Source organism: Natrix helvetica (genome assembly GCF_964273705.1).
Source record: "Natrix helvetica genome assembly, chromosome: 1".
In the NCBI taxonomy this organism is placed as follows: Eukaryota; Metazoa; Chordata; class Lepidosauria; order Squamata; family Natricidae; genus Natrix; species Natrix helvetica.
The window spans coordinates 90,341,365-90,355,170 of NC_138548.1; the positions used below are offsets into that span (position 1 = coordinate 90,341,365).

General features: G+C 36.8%; 1 protein-coding gene across 1 annotated transcript in view; it reads left to right on the forward strand.

Annotated features, from left to right (window-relative positions):
• The window catches only part of FGF3 (fibroblast growth factor 3), a gene marked incomplete at its 3' end in the record, with an annotated part of 45,029 nt that overhangs the window by 30,945 nt on the left and 278 nt on the right, over positions 1–13,806 (forward strand). The window lies entirely within an intron of this gene.

Consider the following 13,806-nt stretch of genomic DNA (forward strand, 5'->3'; position numbering starts at 1 on the left):
TATCTTTTAAATGCATCGTTTTAAAGGCAATTACTGCAAATTTGGTCAAGCTATTCCTTTTTTGGATTAGTAAGCACAGGGGTTTTGAAACATCTCCATAATTAGCAATAGTAATAGCAATAGCATTTAGACTTATATACCGCTTTACAGTGCTTTACAGCGTTCTCTAAACTCTTTACAACATATGAGTCAGCATATGGCCCCCAACAATCTGAGTCCTCATTTTACTGACCTTGGAAGGATGGAAGGCAGAGTCAAGCTTGAGCCAGTGAGAATCAAACTGCTGGCATTCAGCAGAAACAGGCTGCAATACTAACATAGCAGCAGAATAGCATCTTTACATCTATATATAGCATCTTTATATCTATATCTATATCTATATCTATATCTATATCTATATCTATATCTATATCTATATCTATATCTATATCTATATCTATATCTATATCTATATCTATATATCTATATCTATATCTATATCTATCTATATCTATATCTATATCTATATCTATATCTATATCTATATCTATATCTATCTATCTATATCTATATCTATATCTATATCTATATCTATATCTATATCTATATCTATATCTCTATCTCTATCTCTATCTCTATCTCTATCTCTATATCTATATCTATATCTATATCTATATCTATATCTATATCTATATCTATATCTATATCTATATCTATATCTATATACCTATACCTATACCTATACCTATACCTACCTACCTACCTACCTACCTACCTACCTACCTACCTACCTACCTATCTATCTATCTATCTATCTATCTATCTATCTATCTATCTATCCTGTATTAAGTAAGGTGTGTTACAAAAGTCATCAAATTGTAAGATTCTGATACTAATTCTATCTGCCAAAACTCTCTGTAATATATAGGAGGTTTTAATATTATGTATGTATGTGGCATGTCCTGAGTGGACAACAAATAAAGTCAGGCTAAATCTAATCAATCTATCTATCTAATCTAGCAAACATCTACGCATCTTGCATAGGATGCTGAATATTATCTGTTTTTCATACAGGATGGTGCTCCTACACCACTCCTTTTTACTGCCCTCAGATTGATATAAAGATGGATTTAATCAGGATCTTGTTTTGGTAGATACTCAACTTGTACCTTCATTTAATTACTTCTACAGTGCTGTTCTACTATTTACACTTTCTCTAACTCAGCATTCAAAGCCTCTGTTGTGGTATATGGTATACATTTCAGCTTCTGTGCAACAGGCACAATGCCCACATCTATTGTAACTTTGTGAGAATATTCAGGAATTTGCCCAAGCTTTTTAAACAATAAGCTTTACTGTTCCATCAGTTGATCCATTTGACTCTGAGAACAAGACGTGGGGCTTGTAATATGATTCACAGAGTCTCCTTTCTGAAGAATGTAAAAGGCAAAAATAGCTTTTTGGCCATATAATAACTCTAGAATACCTTTGATAACATATCTAAAACCATCAACCACATCATTGTTCCAAACTAGTTATGCTGTGAAGTAACCCAGGCACACAGGTGGGTGAGAGTAATTAAAACCCAAAGTTATTGGATGGCAAAAAAAATGTAATAACTTGCTTAAAATACTGAATAATAATGTTTTGCTGCAAATAAAATTCTGCATACAACGAGCTTCCATCACCATCCCTAATTACTTTTCATTAACACATTTTTTTTCCAAGTCTGACAAAATAAACAAACTCTGCATCCTCATATTTACTTTCGGTTTCCTAACAAATATGGTCACTTTCTCTTTACAAGTTTTATGACCAAGTTATGAAATGCATCTCTAGCTTTTTTTTTCCAAATCCAATAACCAATTTCTCTTTCAACTTAAACAGGTTGTGTTAAGCACAACAAGCTGTTCTCTTCAACATCGCAACAATCCACAACAATAACAAGGAATTTCTGCCTGTGACATATTTTCATTCCCAGACATTGACTACAAGTTTTTCAGTCTTATCACTACTCTTTGCTGATGAATCCAATTAATGGAAATATCCACAAAGATGCTACCCATTGATGCCTTCAAACAGCTTTCATCTTGAGCATTTTCATATTATTTGACCATAGTAACCGCTTTATCAGGTGGCAAATCTTCCTGATGGAAATATTTATCACACAGCATTTTATTTTTCCACCACATGATCTCAAATTACCTCAGCTCTATTCCTATGAATCTAATTCCTTAGATCCATTAGAGGATGGTATTCTACCGTGTTTCCCTGAAAATAAGATAGTAGGTCCCAGGGGTGGGTTCCTGCCAGTTCTAACCTCTTCTATAGAAAAGGTTCCACAAATCTACCGTGCCATTTAGAACCGGTTCCAGCTCCCTCACCCAGCCCATCCGCACCATGCTTGCCCTGCCCACCGCTCACTGATTGGCTGGCTCACCAATCGTCCCGCCCGCCTCTAAGAGTCCTAGCTAAATCTTAAAGTCTTAAAGTTGTCAAGTTTGAACATCCCTGGAGGTTTTTTTTCTAAAGGATTAGGGGTGCAAGGGTCTTGTAACTTGACAGCTTTAAGACTTGCACACTTCAATGCCAGAGTTCCTGAGCCAACATGACTGGAGGAGGAATTCTGGGAGCTGAAGTCCACAAGTCTTAAAGCTGTCAAGTTTGAACACCCCTGGTTTTTTTTTCCCTAAAGGGTTAGGGGTGCAAGGGTCTTGTAACTTGACAGCTTTAAGACTTGTGTGCTTCAAATGCCAGTTTCTGAGCCAACATTTTGGTTGCTAAGCAAGAGCATTGTTAAGTGAGTTTCACCACATTTTACAAGTTGGCCACGCCCACCCAGTCTCATGACTGCCAAGCCACTCCCACTCAGTCACATGGCTGGCAAGCCACTCCCACCTGGTCACATGGCCAGCAAGCCACTCCCACAAAGCAGGCCACACCTACAGAAGAGGTTCTAAAAAAATTTGAAACCCACCACTGGTAGGTCCCCTACTGATCAAACAGTCAATCAACACCTGTTTCTTGGCTCTATATTAGCTATATGCTACATGAGGGCAGGAAGATGCAAGGAGCTTTAGCTATTCTGGGTAAGTCAAGGTACACATAATAGCATACTTTATATAGTTATTCAGTTTCTCGTCAGACCTTCCAGGGAAATCTTCCAATATCTATTCTGGGTCTTAAAAGTGGGAGCAGATCAGACAAACCCTTTTTTCCTTAAAGTGAATATTGGATTCCTGTCCATCTAGTGAAAGAGATCACATCAAATATGTTTACCCCCAAATATTATGCATATGACACTGCAATCACCAATACAAAGGAGATTTTGCACAGATTGCTGTGTACATAAAATATCCCACATAAGAAATGGTACAGATCAAACAGAATTGTTGTGGTGAGGACTCCTTTTGTGTGTATAATGTATATGCAAAGATAACTTCTACACAGAAATACACACTGCACATGGAAAGGACATCACCTGCAAATGTTTCTGAACAGATGTTGGAATACTCTCTCTCTCTCTCTCTCTCTCTCTCTCTCTCTCTCTCTCTCTCTCTCTCTCTCTCACACACACACACACACACACACACACACACACACATGCACAGGCATTAAAATGAGATGATAAAATCTAATTTTTATGGAATGATCTTAAAAGTAGTGTAAAAAAATAGGAACGTGATCACCTGGAATACTAAAAAGAATGAACTGCTGCTTAAAGATGTAATGCAATTCTAGCAGCTGAAAAACCAAGCTGACAATACAGCTAAATCACTTTGACTGCAATGAGAGGAAGGTGTAATTATGCACCACTGAATTCAAAGAAATGCTGACTCTTTCAAAGAATGGATGACTGGAAGAATAATGGATTGCTTTGATTTTCAACAGAAAACTTTGGATACCCAAACTGGTAGAGACCTTCCCCAAGATATGGGGGTTAGTCTACATCAATTACAAAAAACTCCCATCAATTATGGGAGACCAAAGCATAGGGCATAATCAACCTAATTCCATGCCAAGAATTTGCATTAATGTTTTGCATTTCACCACAATGAAGCTTTTCTTAAATGAACCCTCTTATAAGCTGATCCTACAAGTCACTCAGTATTATGTTTAAATTGAAGGTAATTAAAGCTGACTTTTCTCTCTTTTAAATCCTGCTGTCAAATGCAGTCATATTCTAGTTTGGGATGGGGGAAACTGTAAACTTTATAAAAGAGGATTTATTTTGAAGCAGTATTCAACATCTCTAGTGTAGATAAGTGGAATATAGAAAGTAGTATAGTTAAATAGCTCAGCACATGACCAGATGAAAAGTAATAGATCACCCTTAAAACTAGAGTAATATCAGAGAGCAACTAAGAAAATCCTACATTTTGGTGTGTGTGTATATTTGTGCACCTATGTCCAATTGACAATAAGATTTTCAACAATAAAACTTCTTATTAGACAGCCAATTTTTAGATATAAATATATGTAATTAAGCAAAGCAATGGCATCAGCAATAATCTTGCATCATATAATTCTATTGCATCTGTTGGCCATCTGTTAATCAGCAAACACTAAGAAGAATATTTAATGGATGGGTGAGTTATATTGGATACTCCAAAATCTCTTGCTAAGAAGCACCATCTCAGCAGGATTTAGATAAAAAGATATTGTATAACTGTGCAGATACGAGAGATATACCACACGGAGAAGTACCAATACTTTATTAGGTGTAAGGATTGGTTTTACATAAATCAATCTTCATAAATTAGTGAATTCTACCACATCATTCCACCAGTCCATTTATTCAAACTACTCAGTGACACATGGTGATCAACATTAAATCATCATACTAGTAAAAGTATTTTGCTTTAAGAAGTGTATTGATTACAAGAAGACTGCTAAAACAGCATCATCTTTATATAAAAGGTAAGTGCAAGAGAACCAACCTAACTTCTTTGAAGAGGAAAAGTAAAGGAGAAGAGATCTTGGCATTATATTGGTGACAAGCTGAACATGAGTCAGCAATATGAAATTGCTTAAAAAAGAACTAGTGTAAGTTTATACAGCTTCAATAAAACTGTATTTCCAAGACAGAATGTGTCTGAAGTGTAATAATCACTCTTGTGTCATGTACAATGTATATCAGAGGTGGAATTCAGTCAGTTCTGACAGGTTCTGGAGAACTGGTAGTGGAAATTTTGAGTAATTTGGAGAACTGGCAAATAGGCTGGCCCTATCCCCATTGCCTCCCAACCTCCCAGCTGATCTTCTTTTGTTGCCCTGAACAAGAGAATGGAGCTGGACAGCAGGTTAGTGGGGTGGAGGTGGAAAGGGATTCTGCAGTAACCTTCCCCCAGGAGTGGGGAGGAAATGGGGATTTTGCAGTATCGTTCTCCTGCCATGTCCACCAAGCCACACCCCCACCAAGCCACTCCCACCGAACCAGTAGTAAAAAAATATTGTATCCCACCACTGATGTATATGCTGTAAAATATGTATAATATGCTAAGGAACTCAGCAAAGATAAGAGTTAACTTACACTTGACTTAAAGAAAGGAAAAGGCATGAAAATGTATTTCAAGCCCAAAAGGTGTTAGACCAGGGGTGTCCAAACTTGGGAACTTTAAGACTTGTGGACTTCAACTCCCAAAATTCCCCAGGGGAATTCTGGGAGTTGAAGTCCACAAGTCTTAAAGTTCCCAAGTTTGGACACCCCTGTGTTAGACAATGCAGAAGGACAGAGGCGAGGCTTCTGCTGTTTTAGAAGGCAAATCAAAATTAAATGGGATTAAGTTACAGAGGTACAATAGATTCCATTTGAACATTATTTTAAAACAGTTTAAAACTTAAATCTTGACTTAAAAGAAGATGGGTTGTTCCTTCTGTCGACTTTGAGCCTGACAGCCATCTGCGGTGTCATCACTAGCCCTGGAATTTCCCAGCTTATTATGTTCAGATGGGTCTTACCTGTCCATTGGCCTTACCATCTGGAGATGATGGCAGCTGTAGTTCCGGCATATTTAAGAGTCACTAGGTTGGAGAATCCTAGCCTGCATGATGGGTTCTATTTTTGAATTTGGAGTCCTGCCAGTGTAATTGGCTAGGCTAGTCAGTTGGCTAAGGATTTGGCTAAAGATTTAATGAGAAAGGTTATGCAATGAGTCAATGCTGAGAGCTGTAATTATGGCATAGCCAATGGACTATAATTAGTGCATGAATACAGTTTTTCATCTTTGGTAGCCATTTTTTTGACGTAGATTTCAGGAATGAGTATAGTCTTTTACCGTATGCCTCTGCTTATGTACAAGCATTTTGCTGAGCAATTTTTCCAATTCAGGGGCTAAAAGTAAAGGGGATAGAGTTTATTTTATAATTCAGAATAAAGGTATACAATATAACAGAAGGAGTGAAAGAGCCTGACTTTTTTTACATTCCCTCACTATTCCTGTTCTCAGAAGGACAAATCATACTATCCTAATATTGGGGGTATCAGGATTGGCCTTTTCCCCGTAATTCAAGCACTGGATTTAGGATAAAATACCATTGTCAAGCCAAGCTAAGCCAAGCCAAGCCTAGCCAAGCCAAACCAAACCAAACCAAATCAGATAACAAATAACAGATAACAGATTAATAGAGTTGGAAGGGACCTTGTGCTGTAGGTCATCTAGTCCACCCACCCCCCAAAACAGGAAACCCTACACCATGTCTGACAAATGGCAGTCCAATCTATTCTTAAACCAAATCAAACCAAACCTTTAAACAAGATAAACCTTTATTGTCATTTTTTTTCCTGTGGGCACCGTGACATACATTAGAAATAACATTTTGTTGCCTGCTCTCAAAAGTGTATGCATACATAACACACGTATTGATATACTATATAGTATACATACATACATACATACATACATACATACATACATACATACATACATATATACCTACATCTCGACATGTAAATACATATAAATATTAATCACTGCCCATCTTGAAAGCGTAGTGGAAAGAGGAAGCTTGAGAGTTCACAAGGTTGATACTGTATGGAACAAAACTGTGGCTGAATTATGGACATTATTATGCACATAGACTAGCAAAGATACATTGTTGTCACATAGAACACAACATGCTCTATTAATATTAATGTATCTATAATCTTTTGCACACAGTATCTCCTCCAAGTTTCTAAGAAACTCACTGTACTTTATTTTACAGACGTTTCTGGTGGGTTGTTTATAATAAAAAATCTTATTGCCTGGACTCTAGGCATCCTCAATTTATGACCACAAAAGGGGCTACCTGTACCCAAAATTCATCGTTAAGGAGCGTGGTTGTCATCATGTGACAGCATCTGACTTTATTATCTTTCTTTGCCATGGTTGTTAAGTGAATCACATGGGCACTATGGGCAAACTCATGTGACAGCAACCTGCAATTTTCCCTGCCATGCTTCCCCATTGACTTTGCTTGTTTTAAAAGCCAGCTGAAAAACTCACAAATGGTGACCATGTTGACCATGGGATCCTGCAACTGTTATAAATGCACAATAGTTGTCAAGTGCCCGGATAATGATCATGTGACATGAGGACACTGCAACAATCGTAACGGTGATATATAAATCACCTTTTCAGTGCTGCCATAGCTTTCAATGTTTGCTAAATGAATGGTTATTCAGCAAGGACTACCTGTAATTAAAGAAGTAACTTCTGATTTTCTTTGCAGCTATTACAAATAAATTATCGTTCCTCCCTCTGAAAGATTTCATTATATATAGACATTCTTTTTATCCTATTTTCAACTCTTTTTCCATTTGGCAAATCCAGAAACCTCCATTTCACTTTTTTTCAGGTTTTTTAGTTTCAATAAAAAAAGTTTAATAAAGGTCTTTTATTATTTTATCTCTGATCAGACAAATCAATTTTGTCATTTCTGCTATTTTTTTTACAATTCATCCTTCTACTGAGGGTATTTCATTATTTCTCCATCAAGCTAGTAATGACCATCTTAATAGACTTATTCTCTATTTCTGGAATGCATATTTGATTGCATGCCACTTTTGTTGATGTCTGTGATGTATTTCTTACAGTTCTCTCCACCTATTTTGACATCACAGTTTTATTTTCAGCTTGGGGCTTGGCTTGGCTTGGCTTTGAGCAATGAAATTCTGTACACAAAGATTAATATATAGCCCTTGAGTGAAGGCAAGGCTGTGATCCAAATCAAGGGTTTTGTTGACACCATAATCCTTAGGAGTGCACAACTGGAACATTTCATTAGCAACAGGCGGATGGCTTGCTATTGATTTATGGCTATGGTAGTCAATCAAGAGCCCATGTTATATGGTACTGATGATAACTTGAAAATTTCCAAGTGATGAATTTAATTATTTTATGCAACACAGTGCTACTTTTATGGATTTTAAAACAGATGCCAGACTCTAGGTTTCTAAGAACTTTTAATTGCTCTAAATGAGACACATTCTAAAAAAAGGATTTAGCATCTCAAACCACTTAGATTACCTGCTTGCTAAATAACTGTTCCCATTACAACATAAATGTTCTAAGGATATCCAAGGAAATTTTCTGATATCCAGATAGTTAGCAGTTCATATTTTTTAACACTTGTTTATCATATCATGGCTTAATCACACATGGATAAAATGTCTGGGTTTATGTACATTTTCCCCTCCAAAAGACAAAAAGGAAGGAAGGAAAGAAAAATAATTTTCTGACTTCCTTATAACCTTGTGTCATTCTTCACTTTTCTTTCTTTGGTTTCTCTCATACAAGATTTTCAAATTCATTTCCTAGAAATAATATAGAGACTCTGCTTGAGAAGTAAACAAGTTTCTCAAGAAAACATTTCTGATAACCAGACACTATTCTGGAGAATAATATAACTGATTCCCCCCCCCCCCCTGATTTGTCATTCTGTTGATGGTTTTAGTTCATTGTTGCCTATTCTGAAAACAGGTCTCCAGCATCTTTTAACATAATATGTAGAAAACTGGTCTTGTAGCCTTCCGAATGTAAAGAAATATTTGCAGTATTTCTGCCAGTGTAAAGAAATACTTGCACTGTTTGAGAGATCTTTATTTCCATTTTGTCTGAATATGTAAATGTGAGAGAAAAGTGCAATTAGCACACATTATTTTGGTTTGCAAAATAATAATAAAAATGATTAGCTATTGCAACATGTCCAACAGCCACCAATTGTCTTAGAGCTATGTAACAATCTTCATTCTCTCTTCTTCCACAGAGCAATCTGCCATCATTCCCCTCTGACCTGAAGTTCTCTAGATTGTTTCCAATCCTGCATTGCTCAATTTGCCGAGCCAATAGTATTTACAGTATTTTGGGATGGTGACTCACCAGTCAGCTATGAAGCCTTCTTAAGGGGCTTGTGGAAGTCTTGGTGTGAGCAAGCCTCTCTCTTGGCCACAGCTGTAACTCCCAAGCCTTACATGCAATTGAAATCTTCCTGCCTCCGTTCATTTTTTACAATATTTTTTATTGAAGTTTTTCAACAGAATTAAAATAACAGTACAAATTTTGAATGAAAGGATAAAGAAAAGAATATGAAACAAAATAAAGAATAAAGTGATAAATGAAAACTACTAGAAGCAGAAGCAAGGAAAAGAAAAATGATAAAGAAGCAGTTGAGAGTGATTAAAGATACATTTGTATTTTATCTTCTTTTAAGGTTACATCATAATTTATTTCTTTTCATAAGCTACCTTGCTAATCTTTAAACCTATAAATCAGAACATCACTCTTTTCTTTTTTCAATAAAAATCCCATAAGGGGTTTCTAGTCACTAATAAATGTAGCTATTCATCCTTCTCTAATCAAACAAGTTAACTGTGCCGCCTCTACTACTGTCATCTTCTTCAACCATTCTGCCGTTGTGGGTATTTCCATTTTTGCACATAGAATGGTTTTGCAGCAGCATACCCTGCATACCTTTTGAAAGGGGGGGGGGGATGTTGCTTCTGTCATTCTTTTTTTTTTTTTTTTGCTGTTCTATGGGCTGCACTTTCATTTCTGAAGATGCCCAGTGGAAATTTGTGACTAAGGTGAAGGACGTTGTGACTACAGAAAAGTTACATACTGTACTTCCATAATATGAAGGGTCTCCAGAACCACTCCTTTCCCTTCATCTCCACCACAGGACATTCAGCATTGTTGATTTTGCCCAATTCTAAGTTAGATGAAGTTATTTGATATCATGATTTTGTCCTCCAAGATGTTGGCCAATCCCTGAAACTTTGGTATACATCCCAATTTGATACACGTCCCTAATACACCATTGTCTCAGCCATTCAGAAAATGCTAAATAGCATTGCAAAAGAAGGAGTCCTAAGGACCTTAATGATACCTTTCTTCAGATTGATGGGAACCCATTTATAAGCATCTCTCTCTCTCTTTCTCTTTCCTCCTCTCTTTCTCTCCTCCTCCCTCCCCCTCTCCCTCTCTCTCTCTCTCCCCCTCTCTTTCCCTCCATCTCTCTCTCTCTCTGTGCGTAAGGGGGAGGAATATTCTATAATCAGTTGCAATCACTTGAAAATCCACCAGATCATAGCACTCAGTCCTAATTTACTTGTTGTCCACAAGGCTATAATGAGAGAACTTGACAGATCCTTTGCTGAATTCAAGCAATCCCTTATGTCTACTAAACTTGAATAATGGACAAAATTTACTTCTATGCTCTTATGATGTAAGGTGTTTACATATTCTCCTTCTTCCCCATTTTTATTGCCATCCCCTTTACAACAGATTAACAAACTTCTTGATTCTTGCTTTGGACATACACCCTAGATACCATTTTATAACACCATTCCCTATTAGCCTTATCTTAGTCTGAGCCTTAGACCTCATTAGAGCCTCATGAACCCATCAATAGAAGCCCAAGATAGAGTTGGTGCCACTCCTTAGTGATCAGATTCTGTCCATTTCTTGCAATTCTCCTTTTTACTTGTCCCTATGCATCCATTCAGCCCTTTCAAACTGTATAAATTGATGCCAATGTATGTGGCTACCTTTCACTTGAGTTAATTAAAATATACCTTCCTGAATTTCAAGATACAATGTGTCAATTTATAGGAAGACGAATGTCCTATAGGCTACTTGCGCATTTTTAACTTTATGTGCAAAATATGCTTCTCCCCCTCCACTTTTCTATATTCAATATTTCTTCCTACGACTTCTAAATATACATGACATACAACCACAAGATGTGAAGTGTTTGTATGGGTAGGGTTTGTATGCAGGTTATAGTTGATAGATTACATCCTATGCCATGTCATGCCATGCCATGCTATCTGGGAAACATGATTGATTAAATTTTCCATGCATATGAATGATGAGAAATGCCTTCAGCTAGTGTATTATGAACATAGCCATGGGTAATATAATGTATAGGATTTTGTGGATCCTCCCCTGTGCTATTCATATTTCCTTATGATTCTACTCTATATAACTAACATAGACCAAGCGATCATCAGCTGGGTTAACCAATATACAATGTACCCAATAGGTAGGGTGCATAGAGTTCTAGACAATATGTAAAGGTACAGCAAGCACACTCAAGTTTCTGAGGAACTCCACTGTTGAACACAGATCCTGCTCCTCCCACTGCATTTACTTTCATTGGCAATCTCCAGTTCTCTAGTTAGCTAGGCATCTAGTCTCTTTGATTGGGCATTAAACTCTGGCAAAAATTGTGTTGTTCCACACTTATTTCACGAATGCCAATTTATGGTGAAGAATGCAATTAAAATGAAAATATGTTAATTTTGAAACTAGATGTTATTATAGGATAATATTATGAGATATTGGTATATGCTCCTCTAAATGAAATAATTCAGTCATGATGCAATTGCTTTGTTGCAAATTACTTATGTTGCTGAGCTATCTTTAAAACAGCAAGAAAGCTCACAACTTGTCATTTGGTGGAGCAAAGGATATTCTGTTGGGAAGCATTGCTAGTGAAGTCCAGAAAGATATGGTTACGAGGGAAGAATCCCTTGGGATTCAGTTACTTTACAGGAATTCTACATGGGAGTATTATTACTCAGGAATCTGCCATGTCCAATATTCCACAAGGGAGTAATAGAAGATTTTTAGAATGAAATTCTAGAGTATCTTGTTTTATAGGATCTGGAAGAAAAGGAAAAAGGAAAAATGTCCCCGTAATGGAAGAAAGCAGACGCTATTTTATGAAGATGGAAGGAATTCCAAATATTTAATATCAATTCTGGCAAAAAAAAAAAAACTACATATTGTTCAAAATCCATAAGTAGCACGACCAAAAATGAAGTGATCAAAAATAAAAATGTTAAGACTAACATGATCATTGTTTAATTGGATAAATATTTCCCTAGTTTTAACAACTGTAAACAAATATTTACAATCAATTGCAGCCCAAGAGAGTAAGCTGCCAGAAGTTTTTGCATATTCATATTGTATAAGGCAGCATTCCTCAATCCTGACCACTTGAAGAAGTTTGGACTTCAATTCTTAGAGTTTCTCAGTCAATCATGCTGTCAGGGTTCCAAATAGCATCCAAAAGTAAATCAGAGTCCAAGGCAAAGGATTCCTCAAAGCTCCAATTTATTAAGAGAGGCATGTTGGCACATCTGGAAAAACCCGAATCTCAAAGTTTCCCACTTTTCCCCACCCAGTTGAAAGTTCAAGATCTTGCCCCCACACCCACAAGTCCATCACATGGTCCAATCTTCCACTGGCATGTTGGCAGTTCCACCCATCCAGTCTCAGTCAGGTGCAGAGGTGCAAAGACAAAGGATGGCCGTGGCTGTCTTGCTACATAGCATCTAACTCCATACAATCCCCTGTCCCATTTTCCCACAATAGAAAATGCAGAGTAGAATAATAGAAAGTGTGGAAGGCCAAAGATCCAACAGAAAATATCGCTGCAGGCCTGACGCATGCTGGCTAGGGAATCCAGGGATTTGAAGTCAATACTTCTTCAAGTGGTTGAGGTTGGGAAACATTGGTAAGGGCCCCAAATCAAGTGCTCAACACCTATCTAATAGACATAAGGAAAGATAATGTCAGTGAGCAGACACTACATACTGATTATACCATGATGCCAAGTGAAGCAGATGATGTTGAAAGCATGCTGAGAGTTATTAATATATCTGATGGACTAAGAGCAATGGATTTGGGAAGTAATGACACAGGCTGTCAGTGCAATTTTTCCCCCTACCATGAAAACAAGAAGAAACACTGAAAAAACCCAAATCTATTTATATTGGTAATGAATGAAAATCAGAGAAAATCGGGATTGCATATAGGTGAAGATCGTTCCAAAAATATGACTAAAACATTCATATAATTAATAATCAAAATCAAAATTGATAGAGTTCCAATTGTGCCCCAAGAGATGTCACAGATGATGTCTGAATTCCCCTACAGGTCCATAATTAGATAAGACACAAAACATCCACTTTTGTTTGCATGTCTAGTTGTGTCTTGTCTGGACAATAAGATGTTTACAAGGATCTTAACTTATTTTTTTTAATTGATTTTGATTGTATATTGCATTTTTATCCTTCAGCATCCAGAGTTCCATTGGTCTGATGGGCAGCATATAATTTTGTTGATTAATTAATTAATCAATTAATTAATTAATTACACTTTTCCCTCTGAAAATGCTTCTCTGGTGTCTCAGCTGAGAAATCTCCTCTATTGGAAGAAATCTACTCTATGGGCAACTGACCTCATCTATTAGCTCAAAGAAGCTATAGTAGTAATGAATTTGAAGACAACCATCCATCTGCTCATCAGTTTCTGGAATAGAAGAAGGCCATTTATT